Source organism: Ambystoma mexicanum, chromosome 8, assembly GCF_040938575.1.
Source record: "Ambystoma mexicanum isolate Mex_15411 chromosome 8, UKY_AmexF1_1, whole genome shotgun sequence".
Taxonomy (NCBI): Eukaryota; Metazoa; Chordata; class Amphibia; order Caudata; family Ambystomatidae; genus Ambystoma; species Ambystoma mexicanum.
Genome location: NC_090929.1, coordinates 562,646,464 through 562,664,962, shown reverse-complemented (window position 1 = coordinate 562,664,962; position 18,499 = coordinate 562,646,464).

Sequence of the window (18,499 nt, the reverse complement as noted above, 5' to 3'; positions counted from 1 at the left end):
CGTTGCCCTTGATGGTGGTGTGAGTGGGAGGTGCATCTGACATCCGGTCACCACCTCATGAGGTGTGAGGTGGTGGTCCAACCCGGGTCTGTTTCTCAACTCAAACACGGCCAAAGGGAGGCAGTACAGCCAACTCTTTTTGGTTGTATGTTGGATCTTTGCTATTTCTTCTTTTAGGAGGCAGTTGAGGCGTTCACACATGCCATTTGCTTGTGTGTGATACGCACATGCAAACTTATGTTTAATTTCCAGAAGGGCAGTTACATGCTGAAAAAAATCATTGGCAAAGTGGGGGCCACTGTCTGACCGCAGCACTTCACATACACCCCACCTCGGGAACACTTCCCTCACCAAGAATTTGGCTGCTCTGAATGCATATGCATGAGAGCATGTACCGGCCTCGATCCACCTGGAAAATGGGCACACTACTACAATCATGTATCTGTAACCTTGACATACATTGATTATGTCAATGGAGTCAATGTGTAGGTGCAGAAAGGGTTCTTCAGGCCGGGGTATTGTACCTTTGATCACTTGCAGCGTGTGACCGGCTGTGTATTGTTGACTTGTGAGGCAGTTGCTGATGAAATTTGCAATGTGTGAGTTTAGCTCGGGCAGAACCATGATTCTTTTATCCGTGCTGCAATTACTTCTTTCCCCATGTGCGTGGGATGGTGTAATTGGGTCAGAGCTGTTTTCAGTAGGGCCAGGGGCATTACAACCTTCCCTGTATTATTCTGTCGCCATAGTGCATCTGTGGGGGACATGGTGCATCCCCTTTTGACCCATAGTTCCTTTTTGCCATTGGTGCTGCTGCCTGTAGCTCCTTAATCTGTGTCTCCGGAATGTGCGTGTACCCATCTCTCATCAACATCTGTCTTACCCCCCCTTATCTTTTTGTTTTTCTGGGAGGTTCCATGCCTCTCCAAAGTACGCAGCATGTTTTGCATGTGCGTCTGCTGTTTCATTAACTATTGATATTGGGTCATCACCATTAGTGTGTGCCTGGCACTTCATCAGTGCTAGCCCCTCTGGGTAATTAATTACTTCTATTAGTTCGCTCAGTAGGAGAGCATGTTGCACTGGAGTACCATCTGCTCTTCTGAATCCTCTTCTTTGTCATTTTATTAATCCTGAGTGTACTGTTGAAGTAACATATGCACTGTCAGAGTATATAGTTACTCTTTTCTCATTGCTTTCTTGTAAGGCCAAAATGAGCGCTACTAGCTCTGCTGCTTGCGCTGAATAGTGCTGTGGTAATTTGACACATTTTACTGGTGCGTAAGTGCAGTTCTCCCTCAATCGCACTACTGCTGCTCCCGTCCTTCTTATCCCATTGCTTTGATCAATTGTTGATGACCCATCATTGTACATTATCTCCCCCCTCTAGGGCATTTTCTTCCACTTTTCTGGTACCTGAGTAAATTTCAATCACATGTGTACAGTCATGTGCATACTCTCCATTTTCCACTTCCTGTGCTATAAATCATGCTGGATTAACATTACTACACCTTACAATTTTCAGCTGAAGTCTGGACAGTATAATCTCATATCCTGTTGCCCTTTGAATGGTCAGTGTGGATTTAGGTTTGTTCAATATTGCAAACAGGGCATGTCCACATACAGGGTGGTGGAGCAACCCATGGTGATTGAGGAGGATTTTTCTGCGGCAAATGCTGCTGCAGCTAGGCTCTGTTCGCACAGGAAGTGACCCATCATTACAGGATCCAAATGGCCACTGTAAAATGCCACCGGTTTGTGTCCCATGCTTGTCTTTTGTGTTAGTACTGCTTTCATTACTGCACTATCACAATGTGAGAAGATGTACAATTCCTCTTCGTATTTACGGGTAACTAATACTGGTGAAGTTGAAATGGTGTGTTTTATTTCTTCGAATGCATCTGTAATTTCTCTTGTCCATCCCAACCTCCTTGCCCCCCTCTGTGTCTCTCTAAGGGCCTCGAGCAATGGTCCTATGTATGAGTTGTAATCAAAGACCCATGTTCTGCAGTAGTTGCATAGGCCAAGGAATTGCTGCAGTTCTCGTACTTTCTGCGCCTGTGGTGTATTCTTTATTGCTTGTGCCCTTTGTGGTGCAATGTTCCTTCCCTTTTGTGAAATGATCTGCCCGATATAAAGTACTTGTTCTTGACAGTACTGCAGTTTCCCCTTGCCAACCTTGTATCCTTTCTCAGCCAGCACTGTGAGCATCTTTACAGAGTCCCTCCTGCACCTCTCCCCAGTGGTGCTGCAGATGATGATGTCATCTACATATTGCAGCACCGTGCTTTCCATCTCTATGTTTCCTAGGTCCATTTGTATTCTCTATTAAAGATTGATGGGGACTCGCAGTACCCTTGGGCTAATCTAGTGTGTTTCCACTTTGTGTTGCGGTATGGGAAACTTGTTTAATCTTGTGAATCAGGGTGTAGTGGTATTGAGAAAAATGCATTTTTGAGGTCGATCACAGTGAATCGCGATGCCTCCGCTGGTATTCCACACAGTATGGTGGCTGGGTTAGCTGTTATTGTGTATTCTGCCCTACAATGTTGTTACGAGGTCTCAAATCTTATATGAAACGCCAGGACCCTCCCTTTGCCTTGCACACAGGGTACACTGCAGTGTTGCATGGTGACTCTGATGGTACCAATATTCCTCTATCCACTAGGGAAGTTATTGTTTCATAGATCCCCTCATCAGCTTCTTTAGATAGTGGGTACTGCTTTACCCTGGGCAGCATTAAGCCTTTCTTTAGCTTTATTTGTACTCCTCCAATGCTTTTTATGCAGCCCACATCATATGGACTAGTAGTCCATAGAGAGGCTGGTACTGTTGCTAAATCTTCCTCGTAGAAGGGTACTTGGGCAGGGGTGGGTGCTTCTAGTGCCATTGCCATTTTCTGTCCTACCTCTTTGTATGTCACTCTCAACCAAACATAGACGCTCATCTGGAACACCATCTCCCCATCTCCTGCTTCATCTGAGAACAGTTCCTCAGCTGACATCTGCATTAGGCTGCATCCTTCTGCTAGTGCTATTACTGCTCTCCATGCTTTCCCTTCCCCATCCTGAGTGTGAAATGAAATGATGGCCACGCCACGGTGGATTTAGATGTCTGGGGTGGCAGTGAGCGGGCCAAACTCCTCTTGCAGCGGGTGCTTTTGTCGTGACATCATAAGCCATGATCTGGATGAGAATTGGGGGAAGGGAGTATCCCATTTTCCCTCTTTACATGCTATCCTGCTCAACAGTCTCCGTGATAACCTGGGTATCACTGATCAGGCCATGGCTTGGCTGACTTCTTTCCTCTCCTATCGATCCTCCCAGGTACAACTTGGGTCCTTCCTCTGCTCTATCTCTATCTCTACTTGTGGTGTTCCACAGGGGTCTAACCTCTGTTAGACCCCTGTGGAACTGGCTGTTCAACTAATACCTTGCACTTCTTGCAAACCGCATTGCTGCTCTCTGCCCCAACTTTCAGTGCTATGCGGATGACACTCAGCTCATTTTCAGGCTACCTTCAGCCACCTCTTCTCCTAATCTCATCTCCTACTGTCTGTCTGAGTGGTGTGCCGCCAATGATCTCTGCCTTAATGCCAGCAAGACTGAGATTCTCCTAATCGGCACACTAGCTCCCTCCTTTCCTGTCACTCGCTGGCCGGCCTCTCTTGGCCCTCTTCCTGCTCCCACCTGCATGGCTAAAAACCTCGGGGTCATCTTCTGACGTCTCTGTGAAGTCACACTACCAGCTGCACCTCCTCAGAGGTATTCTTTCTTTCCTTTCCTTCCCCCAGAAGCTCACTGTCTCTAGAGCTCTGGTTCTCTCTAGGTTGGACTACTGCAACAGCATCTTTCTAAATCTGCCTGCTTCTTCTCTCCACCCTCTGCAACTCATCCAGAACAGGACTGCGAGATTTGTCCTTGGCGTAAAGCCGAGGGATCGGATCTCTTCAGGACTGAAATCTCTGCACTGGCTCCCAGTGGCTGCGATGATTAAGTTAAAAACCTTCTGCATTGTCTACAATGCCTTCTGGGGCCTGGGGTATCAATACCTTCAACTCTCACTTCCTAAATATCTTCCTTCTCGAGCTCTTCGCTCATCCGCATCCAACTCCCGCAGGGTTAGTTGCTTTTCCAAGCAACGAGTTGGTGGTAGATCTCTTTCTTCAGATGGGGCCTCCCTCTGGAACAGCCTCCCTGCCTCCCTGAAACTTGAGGAGCACCATCTTCAGCTCCGGAAGCACCTCAACACCTTCGTCTTTGCTTCTGCTTTCTCTCCTCCTCTCCCCTGCTGAACTCCTGACTGAAATTGCACTTGTTACCTGGTTACCCTCTGATCTCGGGCCCAGGTCCCCTCCCCTGCCAATTGCACACCTGCACTGCCTCCCAGGCTAGCCTCGCACTGGGGAACTTTTTTCTGTATCCCTACAGTCCCCTACCAGCACCCGACACCTGCTGCCTGCACTTACCCTTGCACTTGGCACCAGATGGCCGCACTTTTACTTATTGCTTTTATTTATTTCTTTTTACTGTCGATCCCATGTACTGCACTGTGCCCTCCCCCTTCCCCTACACTTGCGTGATCTCAATGACACCTCGCCTAGTAAAATTGTTGTCTCCATCTTCCCTTTGTTCCCCCTTCTTTGCCTCATCGTGTCTTGAAACACTTGTGTATAGGCATGTTATAAATGCCATATCATATGATATCATATCATCATATCATATGATATCATATCATATTATAAAATATCATATCATATCACAAGCATCAATGCTTCCAATGCCAAGCACCTGCTCACTGCTAATTAGTCCACTTGTTACTTCTACAAAATGAGTCAGCTCCTCCTCCTCTATTGGCCCCCCTCCAGTGGCCTCTGCAGAGGCCAAGTTGGCACTGAGCTTATCGATTGTTCTTCGAATTAGTTCATCCATCCACTTGTAGACCTGTGTAGCAGTGCGCCTCTCCACACCACAAGCATTAATGAGGTCTGTGAATTCCTGACCGATCCTCCTTTGCTGAGTGGGAGAACAGGTACTACCAGGTGAGGGGTAGAGGTCCACATGGTGTTCCTGCACATACTCTGTGAGGATGTCCAGCTCCTTATTGGTAATGATAATGATGTGTTATTTATATAGCACCTTAATGCAAAGTGCATTACAGAGCAAATATTTACATACAATATCACCCAACTGAAATTGGTACTCATTTATCGACCTCGGAAGGATGAAAGGCTGAGTTGGCCTTGCTGGGATTCAAACCTGCGACCTGCATATCACTCTCAGATCGCAGCAGTGAGCGCTCAACCCGCTGAGCTATCTTACAGACTTCTTAAGTGATTCTTCCTCTGTTTCTCCTTCTTCTTCACCTGTACCTCATCATGGGTTGGTATATCTTCCTGCTCTGCAAGGTATTGACTCTGGGCCCTAGTGGCCCTTGGTGGTGCTGGGACACTTGTAGACCTCCAACCATGTCCTTGTCATGGTGCAGGGTCACGTGTGGGCTGAGGCTCACCATGTCCTCCTCCTGTGTCACATGTGCCCTCACCACATCCTCCTCCTGGGGCTAGGGCACATGTTTCCTCATCACATGCATGTTCTCTCCCTCTTGGAGACTTCCCACTCATGGTGTAGGTAAATGGAAAAACACACCCCAAAAAATACAGTCTATGTGATGGACAGTGTAGATGAGTGGTCCTGCAACGCTCCAAGGCTCCCCACCAAAGAAAATGTGTATGTGATGCGTACAGGCATCCCCATCCAAATAAATGCATACACGTGGCCATATTGAGAACCTCAACTTAAGAATCCATATGCAATGGCGTATAGGCACCCAACAAACAGGTACAATCAGATTGCTTCTCTACTCCTTGATTTTAGCATACTTTACTTGTATTTCCTTTCAGCAGACTTACTGTGCAAGGCGTTTGACTGGACGCTGTGGTGTAGACTTTGCTCTGCTCATTGTTTTCAACGCATGCATAGTGCAAATTATGTACCTTGTAATGCTTGTTATGGCATGGAAGGTGACTGGCTTCCCTAGAGACACCCTTTTGCTGTCTGTTTTCATGTTCCTCTCCTTAGAGGGTGAGGGTCCTGGCTAGTGCGCAATCATCTGCATACAAAGTTTAGACTTTTGCTGGAAGCACAGTGGATGGGTACAGCTGGCAAGAGCCTCACGTGCCAAAGTCTCGCCAAAGTCTAGCCCGTCTGTGTTCCTCCTTGCGTTGACCAGGCCATGGAATGAAAATACAGGTATTCAGTGCACACATGTTCATGTTGGCTTTGGCTATATTGCCCGCAGTGGTTTGTTGTGCCTTGAACCTACTGATACTTTTTGGCCAGTAGGGTTTAAAACATTGCCCCTTAATCTTGAGTATCATTATAAATCAAGAACCTCATTAGAATGCTTCCTATTGAATGCCCGCTCATTGGTCACTCATGCTCAGGACTGCTACAATCTGTTATCTGTCTCAAAGCCTGATTTACTTTGTGTTACGGAAACGTGGCTTTGTGATAGTTTGGGCCCCTCCATAATTCAAGTCCTGCCTCCCAACTATGATATTGTTCACTTTGATCACCCCTCTATTCATCCAGGATGCGCACTTTGATCCTAAAAACCTCTTGTATAGCGACTGATCACTCTATCAAGATGGAAAGCTTATTAGTATGCATTTCCATTTCACCCACTTTTACTTTGGTTGTTTTAGTGATTTATTGCCCTCCTGGTTACGATCATAACTTTTTACTGAATTTCCTGCCTTTGTGTCTGAACTACAACTGAAGCATTCTACCCTTGTGATTGTTGGTGACTTCAATCTTTCAGTCAATAGAGCTAGTGAGCTACCAATCTCTCCTTTTCTTGCCTCTGGCCAGATCTTGGTTTGCCCCAACAGGTTACCAACTTCACACACCAGCTATGTAACACTCTAGATCGTGTTTTTGCCCCATGGATTATTTTGTCTATTGTCCCCAACTCTTTCCCCAATATCTGTTTTGACCATTATGTTGTTCCTTTCTCCATTCGACTCTCAGAGCCTACTCTCCCTGCTTGTTGTGTTCCATGGTCAGATCTTGTGGTTGCATTGCCTCTCATTATGATGACACTATTCCCTGCTCTCTTGCCACTAGTTGTCAGTCTTTAGTATTGTAGCTGACTCTGTTGCCCCTCTTAAACTTTGCAAAAAGAAAAAACGCCCCTCTGAGCCCTGGTTCTCTGATGAAATAAAATTGCACACATTAATGTGCAGGCAGGCTGAAAGGAAATGGAGAGTTGGCTACTTTGCTGCGGATAAAATTCAATTCAGTGAATCCACTGCTATTTACCAGAAGGCAATCCTCCTTGCTAAACAATCCTTTTTTAGTGCTAAGGTTGAGACTGCAATTAATCAACCTAAAGCACTATTTGACTTGGTACATTCCTTGTCCTCTCCTACAAAAGCCAACTCTAGGATCATGCCCTCTCAGGTGTTTTGCAAATCTCTCTCTGAGTCCTTCTTTGATAAAATTGTCACCATTCATCGTAAAATTGCTTCTGCCTGTTCCCCCCCCTTCACCTTCCACTCATCTCCCTTTGGACTCTCGGTCACTGCAAGCTGGTCTACCGCCCCTATTTTCTCTGATGACGATGTTCTGGCTAATAATCATAAATTGAAATCTGCTTCACCTCTTGATCCTATTCCTCTTTCTCTACTTAAAAAGATCTCTGCAGATATTATATCATGGATTAAGATGCCAAATAATACTTCTCTCACCTCTGGTAAAATTCCTAGTGACTTAAAACATGGTTTGGTAATACCTCTGCTTATGAAAATCTTTCTTGACCTCTCTATGTTAACAAATTACCATCCTATTCACTTCTACCATTCTCTATGAAGCTGCTTGAGTCTTTGGTTTCTACCTTGATTGGTTCCTTTCTTGAATCATCCAAATTCTTTGACACCTTCCAGTCGGTTTTCCAGCCTGGTATGGGGACTGAGTCAGTCTTAGTGTCCTTGGCCTATGACCTTACTCGCCTGGTAGATCAGGGCAGGCTGGGGGTGCTGATTCTATTAGACCTGTCGGCCGCATTTCACACCGTAGACCACCCCACAATGATTGCCTGGCTGTCTTCTGCAGGTCTTTGGGCCATGTTCTTGCATGGTTCAATGCCTTTTTGGCGATCGTTTTCAGTCCGCCTATCTTTCTTCTTTTTGTTCTAAGTCTGTTCCAGTGTCTTGTGGAGTCCCTCAGGCTTCTGCATTTTCTCCCACTCTGTTCAACATTTATATTCAGTCACCTCTCTGCCTTCTCCACTCCCATGGCTTCATGTGCTACTCCTAAGCCGAAGACACGCAGATTATTCTTAGTCTGGACCTTGCCAGATCGGATACTGCTGTGAGGTTTACGGGGTGCCTTCAGGAGGTTGGTGGGTGGATGGCCGAGAACTGGCTGAAGCTGACTACTGGCTCTCCATTCTTGGCCCTTTTCACTCTCCCGTTGTCTCTGTTAGAGACCTGGGGATCAAACTATCTTCCTCCCTATCGATGCATGATCAGGTCTCTTCAGTCTGCCAAGTTGGGAATTTCAAGCTCAGAATTCTTTGGAAAGTCCTACCCTTTATCCCCCTTTTTCTCCTGCTCCTGTGGTGGCCGCTCAGGTGCTAATCCGTATTGATTACTGCAACACTCTCTATCTCACCCAACAGGCTTACCTTCTGCACCGTTTGCAGCTACTGCAAAATGCTGCAGCCCGAGCAGTACTTTGATCTTCCTTCGGTGCTCATATGTCACCTCTTCTTTGTCAGTTTCACTGGCTCCCCATTAATGTTATGTTATGTTATTTTAACTTATAAAGCGCACGGTCGCCCAAGGGCATCATGGCGCTGGAAAAAGAGACTGCTCGGGCGAGGAGAACTGATAACAGCTAGAGTTAGAACAGGTAGGTTTTGAGAGCTCTCCTAAAGCCAAGATGGACAGCAATGGCTTGCAGAGACGCAGGAAGGCCATTCCACAATTTGGGGGCGGCGATAGAGAATGCTCTGCCGCCGAGCCTTTCCCGCTTAGCTCTGGGAATGATCAAACGATTGAAGGTCATGGAACGAAGGTCCCGACCTGGGATATAGCTCGTAAATTTGGATTGAAGAAATTCGGCACCCTGGGCATAAATAGCCCGATGGACAATGCACAGGGATTTGAAATGGATTTGTTTCCTCGCCGGCAGCCAGTGAAGTTTGCGCAACACTGGTGTAATGTGAGCCCCATAGGGGGAACCGGTGGCTAACCTGGCTGCAAGATTCTGCATACGTTGGAGGCGGTGGATAAGACCGCTTGGCTGTGCAAGGTACAACGAGTTGCAATAGTCTAACCGTGAGATCATCAATGCAGCTACCACGGGAGGGCGAAGGGCTTAGGGATCAACGGCATAACCTTCTTGAGGACCCAGATCTGGTGGTGAGCGGATTGACAGACAGCTGCTACCTGGTTAGCCATAGACAAAGAAGCCGAGAGGATGACCCCTAAGTTCTTTACTTTACTGACTGGGCTAGGTAGAGGGCCCAGGGAGAGGGGCCAGAAAGCAGGGGTCCACAAAAGGGGGTTCGGAGGGCATCCTACCAATAGTACCTCCGTCTTATCCCCATTTAGTTTTAGCGAGTTCTGGTCCATCCATATCCTGACTGCCCTTAAGCAGTTATGGAGGCAGGCTGAAACCTCAGATTGCTCCTGATCTAGGCGAATCAGGATTTGTGTATCATCCGCGTATGAGTAACAATTGAGCCCATAGGAACGGATGAGATAGATCAGGGCCCAGATGTATATATTAAACAGAATTGGTGATAGAGAGGATCCCTGGGGCACCCCACAAGAGAGGGTGCACGGAGCAGAGAGGAAAGGAGGCATAGCGAGGGTCTGAGTACGGTCAGAAAGAAAGGAGGTAAACCAGGCCAGGACGTCACCGGAAATCCCAATCTGAGAGATACGGGAGAGGAGGATGGAATGGTCCACCGTGTCGAATGCGGCGGAGAGATCTAATAGGATCAAAGCCGCAGCTCCGCCAGCATCGACAAGTCTGGACATGTCATCTTGCACAGAGACAAGGACACTTTCGGTGCCTCTACCGGGCCTGAACCCAGCCTGAGCTTGGTTGAAGATATTTGAGGATTCCAGAAAGGAGGACAGTAAAGGAGTCCCCAGAGCTTCCAAAAGTTTAGATAGAAAAGGGAGAAGAGAGATAGGATGGAAATTAGCTGGAATAGAAGGGTCCAGGGAAGGCTTCTTCAGGAGGGGAATCACCCTCGCTGATTTCAATTCCGATGGCACCAGGCCCGTCTCGCAAGAATTATTTATCGCCAGTGTGATATCAGTTAAGATGTCAGGGGCAATCGTCTTCATCATCACAGCCGGAATAGCATCCTCAGGAGAGGAGGATTTAATCTTAGAGATGGCTGCCAGAACTTCTGCTTAGTAAACAGAGGAAAAGAGGACCAGCTGGCAGGCGTGTCTGTGGGGAGAGAGGGGACAAAGCGGGGGGTATCAGGAGGCAATAAAGCAAGAGATTTTGCGATGTTAGCTCGAATTACATCGATTTTTGTTATGAAAAAAGAGGCCAGGTCATCGCACAGTGTTTGAGATGGTTTTACCATAGAGGTAAGAGTCTCCGAAGAGGCTAACGAGTGCACGATGGAGAAGAGGGCTTTCGGTTTGCACAATAAATGTTCCATTTTCTGGGCAAAAAAAATGGATTTTGCCAGTTTTACACTGGTCAAATAAGTAGTCAGGTTTGATTTATATATGTCTCTAAGTGCGGAACTATAGCATGCACACCATTTAGGTTCAACCTGTCTAAGTTGGAGGCGGGCCGCTCTGAGCTGGTCCGTGAACCAGGGTGGAGAGGGCAGCCTACGATCCTGAGTCAATTTCAGTGGAGCAAAGAGATTGGCTGCAGTCGTCAGAGAGTGAGAGAGCGAAGTCAGAGATAAAGTCTTCTGAGAGGCACAGCTTGAGATAATGTGGGCACTAAGTGCCTTTGAATCCACTGAGCGCCACAAGCATAGGAAGAGCTTAGGGGGGAGGATTTTACGGAATGGGGTAGTAGGTAAAAGGGAGCAAGAGACCAGGTGGTGGTCGGACCATGTCACTGGTTCGATCTGGCCAAGGCATAACACAGAGTCTTTAGCAAATACCAAGTCAAGAGTGTTACCCTGTCCATGGGTAGGAGCCTGCACCAATTGGTGTAAATGCAAGTCCGAGAGACTATCGAAAAAAGACTTAATTTCAGCGGAGTTGGGCATGTTAAGGTGCAAATTAAAATAACCGAAAATAACAAGATTAGAAAATTGGAGGTTCAGATTTGCTGCCAGATCAGCTAGATCTTTCCCAAAGGATTCTATAGGGCCCGGGGGGCAATAGAGAAGTAGTAGGTGAAAAGTCCAAGACGGCGTGATAGCACACCGAATAAAGAGAGCTTCCATGTTGAGTGTATGAAGACATGGTAGTTCAGTAACGGTGTACTTTTTATTGAAAATCACAGCAACCCCTCCACCTCGTTTCGGAGGTGGGCGGTCGTGATGAATGATTAGATAGGAGGGAGGGATTGCTTGAACTACAGCGGGTCCCGAAGTCTGCGTGAGCCAGGTTTCTGTTAGGCACAGAATATCTGGTTTTCTGCTGCTAAGCAGGTCCCAAACCTCCCCCTCATGGGCTGGGAGGGATTGGGTATTCAGTAAACAGAGGGTGGGGGTCTCTTTTATAGGCTCTACGCCATCAACCATAAGTGGAGGAGGATGCTTCAGCATGGGACTGGGGTGGTTCCAGCCCGCTGGCCAGACGGTATCGTCAGGCGCCAGGGAAAGTAAAAAGCAGCGGTTCAAGGGGCCCATCCGCCCCATCCCGGCACAGACGGGCACAGACGGGCTTGCCTTAAGAGCGCCTTCGGCGCGCTGGCGGCGCGCCCGCTGCTCCCGCCCGCTGCGCGGGCGAGCGATCCTGCACACAAGTGCACGGGTCGTGTGAAAGCGAGGCAGGGAGGATGAGGCCACGGGCATAGAAAGAGGACTGTAGAAAAGTCCTAGCCCGCCTCCGATTGCCGATAAAAGTAAAAAGCTACCGAGCACTAGGCACAGGAGGCTGACACATCCATTCTGAAAATCTTCATTCACACAGAGCACAGAAATAATTAACAGGCACAAGGATACCCCAATACCCTTAAGAATTGAGTGATGTTCAAGTTGCTGTGCATCATTCACAGAGCCTTTTATAAACGTGGTGATGTCTATCTTCAAGCCAGGATCCCTCTGTATGAGCCTTCTAGAGCTCTTCGCTCTCAATCATCGTTGATGATTCAAATACCTCAGGTGAGACTTTCCCATGTGTTTGCTCGTGCTTTTTCTATAGTGTTTGCAAGGGCCTGGAATTCTCTCCCCCTGTCCCTGTGGGCTATTCCTAACCATCTGCCCTTACGCCAGGCTCTGAAAACCTTTCCTTTTAGTTAGACACTGACAACCCACAACATTTGTATGCAATGCCGTATAGGCACCGCAACTGACAAAATGCATACGCAAAGCCGTAAAGACACCCAAAACAATAAAATGCATATGTGATGTTGCATAGACACGCACAACCAAAAAGATGTGCACGCAATGCGTATAGGTGCCCCAACAAAATAAATGCGGTATGTGATGTGTAACCTGAAGGCAACGGTTTGCAGAGCACCTCCAAATCGGTGTCAGCAATAGTAAATACTCCATCTCTGTACCTTCTCACTCACAACTGGTAATTCACATTACACTTCTTAAATGTCCCTGTCACTGCAGTTGGCCATGTAGGCATGCTGTGTACAGCGTGTAGCATGTAACCTACATCCTAATGCTGCTTACTCTGTTATCTGCTGCCTTAGATGTGAGAGCAAACTTCATCCTGCCTCCAAGCCATTATATTTGCCTCCTCCTATCCTGTATTGCCTCCAAAACTCCCCATCTGCTGCTGCCTGGTAGGGTGAGTGCCTGCTGTCTACCAGCACTGCCTTGGAGTGCCAGCTGTTTCTGCATTGCCTGTTCTCTTGTGTTGGACCTGTGCCCGGCTCATTTGCCATCTTCAGACTTTCTCCTCTCTGTTCCACCACCACAGTTCCACAGCACATTGTCAGGCTGTAGCTAGCCCACACCAGCCTCAGGGGTTGCCATATCTGCTCCATCCTCCTCCTCTCATTGAGGGCACCTCCATGGCAATGAGGCAGAGGGCAGCCAACTTCACCTCCACCGAAGTTGGCATCCTGGTGGATCGGGTCCTGCCAAATTGAACTGCAATTCCCAGCCCTTTAAGATGAGATAGCAATGCCGTTGAGATGGATGGGGATGCAGAAATTATTCAAACATCAATAATCAAAATGACTCAGGTAGTTGGATAACTGTTTTAATATCAATTATCTAAAACAGGGAGTACAACTGACATCAATGGATGTCTCAGCACAAAATCTCTCAATGCATCTTAGAAAAAAGCTTGTTTATATAACAGAAAATCATCATAGGTGACGTTAACCTGCGTATTACTAACATCATCCTACGTGGCAAACTACAAAAACCTAGTGGCAAGTGTAATAGGGTCTAATAAAACATCTAAAACATATACATATACATCTACATTTACGATACATACTTGTTTAGGCAATGGAATAAAGTGATAGGCTTCTTAACATCAGGTGGGGCAACTAAGCCCTCCCCTCAAACAGGTCACTATGAATGTCACTAAATACATGACGTTCCATTGGCTAAATAAATATAGGACCCTTGATCGTGCGGTCTGCTATCATTGGTTGGCTTCTTACCTCCATCAGTACCTTCCCACCAACGTATAGCACCACGCAGGCTGGATGTCGAGGTGCTGGTGAGCTCGTTTTAACCATAGCTTCCGACCAATTTATACATCCATCCATCATCACCTTATTGGTCTTCTGTGAATTAGGATCTTGAACTTGTCATTGGGAGTGTTCTTTGCTCTGGGAAATTCAGGGGAGTGAAGGCACGCTTTGCCCTCGTGCGTAGGTGTGACCATCATGCTCGTCCAACTTCTTCTCCCCACGTGACTGAAGACGATGAAATTGAGCTTCTGGTGTATTAAAATACTAGTGTCCAAAAGCCCTCTGATATCTTCTTGTTTTTTTCCATGCCTTCTGAACAGGAGCTTCATTCTTTCACACGATTTTTATTCAATGTAAGCTCACCCCAGCCTGATACGCCGTTGGCTTCTTGTATCATCCAGCCTCGCCTTTATGAGATTCGCCTGTAATTCTTTTTTTTTTTCTAACTGTGCCATACTGGAAAAATGGCCTTACTTCTTTTTCTCAGCTCTGCTATTGTACGTAATGGAAACATCCATTCTTTACTGACACATATATATATGTATATATTGGTGCATGCCGCAGTCTATCCACTATACAGCTAGCCTCAGGAATACTTTGTTTGCTTGCATTTCTTTTCATATGTACACGTGTAAAACAGCTCGATATTTTCATCTATCTCATTGGATAAGCTTCTTCATCTTGATCCCGAAATGTCACTTATCTTTGATACTTTCTTGATGCCTTATAGAATTGCCTATATTCTCTCATCTCTGCATCTCTTCTATGCATGTCAGTCTTGCTTTGTGTGACGTCACCATTCACCTTCGCCATTCATTTGTCGTGTTTCTTCTGAAATTTCGTTCAAATGACCATCGTTCTATCTCATATGTACATATGGCTTTCCTAATGGGAACATTGCTTCCCAGATTCTCCTAGGTATCAGTATTTTCACTGGTACTGCAGGTGTCTCACATTCTGGCTCTCAACATATAGGCACTATGGACGAGGTGGTTGAGGTTGGGGTACTTGACTACTTCTCTACAGAATCATCATTGCATCTTCGGTCCAGCAACACAGCTTGAGACAGGCAGATGCCTTCAGATCTGCAAACACATAATGGCTGCTATCAACGCGGAGTGGGTGATTACCATTCCGGGAATCCGTGAAGAAACGATATGTGGACCTCAAGCACCGGAACCATTAAAATGAGAGGGCAGCCCTCGCACTGTGCGGACTGCCACCAGATGTCATTCTTTTGGCTCCAGGTTCTCTATAGGTTCTACCCAGAGCTCCACACCCATATACTTGACTGACAAGCACATCTGGAAGCTGCTGGTGAGTACCCATGGTGTGCACTGGTGTACAGTACATGTGTGTCGTCTATGGGTATGCATGATTGCAGGTACTCACTTCGGTACACAGCATACGTGTTGCCCTGATCGACACCGGCATGCAGCCTCCTGCCTATGCTGGGCAGAAGTGATGGGGGACATCTCTGAAGTGGACAAAGGTAGGTATGTGCACTGTCAGTTCTCGGTGAATTTGTGTACTTGTGCATGTACAATGTGAGTTGGTGATGACAAGTGCTCTGACAGGTAAAGATGGAAGATTATGATGTTGGCTGCATGTGAGGGACATGCATACACGACACCTCTATGGTGTGCACATTTGCAAGCAAAGACTGCATCATCCACACTCAGCAGTTGAGACTGACACATGTGCATGGATATCTGGAAATGTTTTGTTGGTACATTGACCTCTCAGAGACAGGAGTGCGATCTGTCAGCCCACTGCATGAGGAGCCAGAGATGAGGTGTAATCAAGCCATTTTTTTGGGCTGGGAGCAGCAGCATATAGGTGCATGTACCTCAGCAATCTATGCCTGTACGTGTTGCATGCTGTGAGTGGTCAGAAATGAGAAACAGACACAAAAGTGTAATATCTTCATTAACAGACAACTTTATTAAAATAAAAGGGTTGGATAAAGACCTCTTTGTCCCTATCCTAAAGAGAGTTTCCATGCCTAGGAAACTAAAACTAACGATCAGTTTGGGTCAAGTTGCTTAAATTATATAAACTGTCCTTGTGTCCCCAAACATACTTATCTGACCATCACGCTAAAAAGGAACAACTAACAGTGTAACGAAAATGTCTCAGACCTATGTTTCGCCAAAAATTGTTCACAATCAAAGCAAGTAAATACATTCAACAAAAAATTGTCTTTTCCAAGGAGAACCCCTTTGGGTCCCAAGGAGGCTTCCCTTCCCCTGGATATCTCAGGTAGGATGGCAAAGGTGTATTTTCCAAACAAAGGTTCCTTAAGGGTGTCAAAAGTGTCTTTTCTAAACAGCGATTCCTTAAGGATATAATATGATATGATAAGTTTAACGCACCTGCACACAAGTGTTTCTATGCCCGACAAGACAAGGAAGATAAAGACAAAGGGGAACAAAACAAATGATCTTACTAGGCCTTATGTCATTCAGATTGTGCAAGTTCAAGGGATAGTTGGAGGAGAAGTGCCAGGGGGAGGGAAAAGGATAGTGCAAAGCAAAGTTCAAGTAAGTGCTGCAGGGGTGGCCGATTCTAGGTAAGTGCAGGAGGCAAGGGACTGTTGTGTTGTAGATACAGTCCCTAGTGTGCATTAGGCCCAGAGGCAGTGCATGGGGCCACTAGTCATGTTGCAGCCTGGTCCCCACAAGTTTCAGAGGTTCAGAGGGAGGCCAGGAAACAGTTAGTGCAACAGACCAGAACATCAGCAGGGGAGACAGAGAGAGAAAGCAGAAGCAAAAAAGGAAGGTCTTGAGTTGCTTCCAGAATCTAATAGTCCTATTCAAGTTTGAGAAAAGCAGGGAGGCAATTCCAGAAGGAGGCACCAGCCGAGGAGAGAGATCTACCCCCACTCTGAAGGTAGAAGCGTCTGACACTCAGAGAGTTGGAGGTGGGTGAGCAGAGGGCTTGAGAAGGAAAGTGTTTAGGAAGAGAGAGTTGAATATGGTGTGGTCCCCGGCCTCAGAAAGCCTTGTGGACAATGCAGAGCATCTTGAAGTTTATACTTGCAGCCATCGGGAGCCAGTAGAGAGATGTCAGTGCTGGAGAGATATGATCCCTGGGCTTGAGGCTAAGGACAAGTCTTGCAGTTCTGCTCTGGTTTAGTTGCATTGGACGAAGAGTAGAGGCAGGCAGATTTAGAAAGAGGCTGTGGCAGTAGTCCAGCCTAGAGAGAACAAGGGCTCCAGAGAAAGTGAGCTTCTGGGGGAAAGTGAGAAAATGAAGAATACCTCTGTGGAGATGCAGCTGTTAGTGGGACTTCTTGGAGACATCTGTGATGTGAGGAGAGAAGGACAGGGTGGAATCAAAGATAACACCAAGGTTTTTTTCAAGGCGCAGGTAGAGGTTCCATGGAGGGCGGCCAGAGTGAAAGAGGGAAAGCAGGAGCAGGGGTTCCAATGAGAAGGACATCAGTCTTACTGGCACTCAGGCAGAGCTCATTAGAGGCACAAATGGCAGAAATGTCTCTTTCAAAAACAGCTTACACAATGATGTCAAAGGTGTCTCTTTCAAACAACAAATCCATTGCTTATTTATGACAGACTCAGCAAGTTCCTGTGCAAACAATACATCTCATACCATTTAGCTCTTCCTAGACTTTCTCTGCAATTAATTGACAAAAAGGATCTTGTTCAAATAAGATGTTCTATATAAGATTCTCTTTAGCTCCTTTGATTATCTTGGCGATCACCCGATGCACTGGTCCATCAGAAACCCTCCTGTGAATTCTTCAGGTTTCTGAACATATCCCTTTGCCAGGTGTTTCAGTCTCAACATAAATGAAAGGTTTTTGTTCAAGTTCATAACTTCAAATGCCTGATTTCCTAGAGTCTCTCATATACCTTTCTACCGTGTGTTCTGTAAAGTAAGTATGTTTCTTTCTGTAACTTTAATGGACCTCCTCTTATACTGCCCTGCCAAGAATCTTAAGTAGGTTCTTTAGATCCCCTGGAGTACTCTCCTGCCAGGTATCTTTCTGCAATGTTAAAGTTCCTAATTATCTTCTACGTGCCAGGGCTTCCTTGTATCAGCTTCATAGATCCCCTGGTCCAATCCCCTGCCATGCATCTAGCCACAATGCCTTATTCTTCCATATGCTTTGAGTGGATTGCCTGGTAAACTTCCCTGACAGGAAATGCTTTCCGGGGTCTTGTAGATCCCCTGGTATACTCCCCTGCCTGGTCTCTCTCCCCCAAATGCTTACTGCCTATTGTACGTCTTTCACGGTTTGTACTGTCCTTCAATTTAGCACAGTTGTATTACTTCACTGTGCTTATTCTTCATTAGCTTGATGTATGACTTTTTTTTGCAAATTTCCCCGCATTGAGATCTCATACATGGCCACTTGTTCAAGTTCTTCCTTTGAATATGTTCATTAGGGTTTATTTACTTGTGGTAATACTTGCTCCAACTTTCCCCACATTGACATCTCATATATGAGGACTTTTGCAAGTTCAATCTTTGTATTTCTCGTGTTCGGTATTCAAATGTTCTTATTTGTTTGAAAGTTCTTCATGGCTCAGATGCCTATCAGAATGCCTCAGTTCCCCACTGGTTCTGGGCAGATTCAACAGTGTCTTGCAGCGTTCCTAACCCATGGTATGCTGCTGGGATGAAGTGCTCTCTGGGACAGCCTC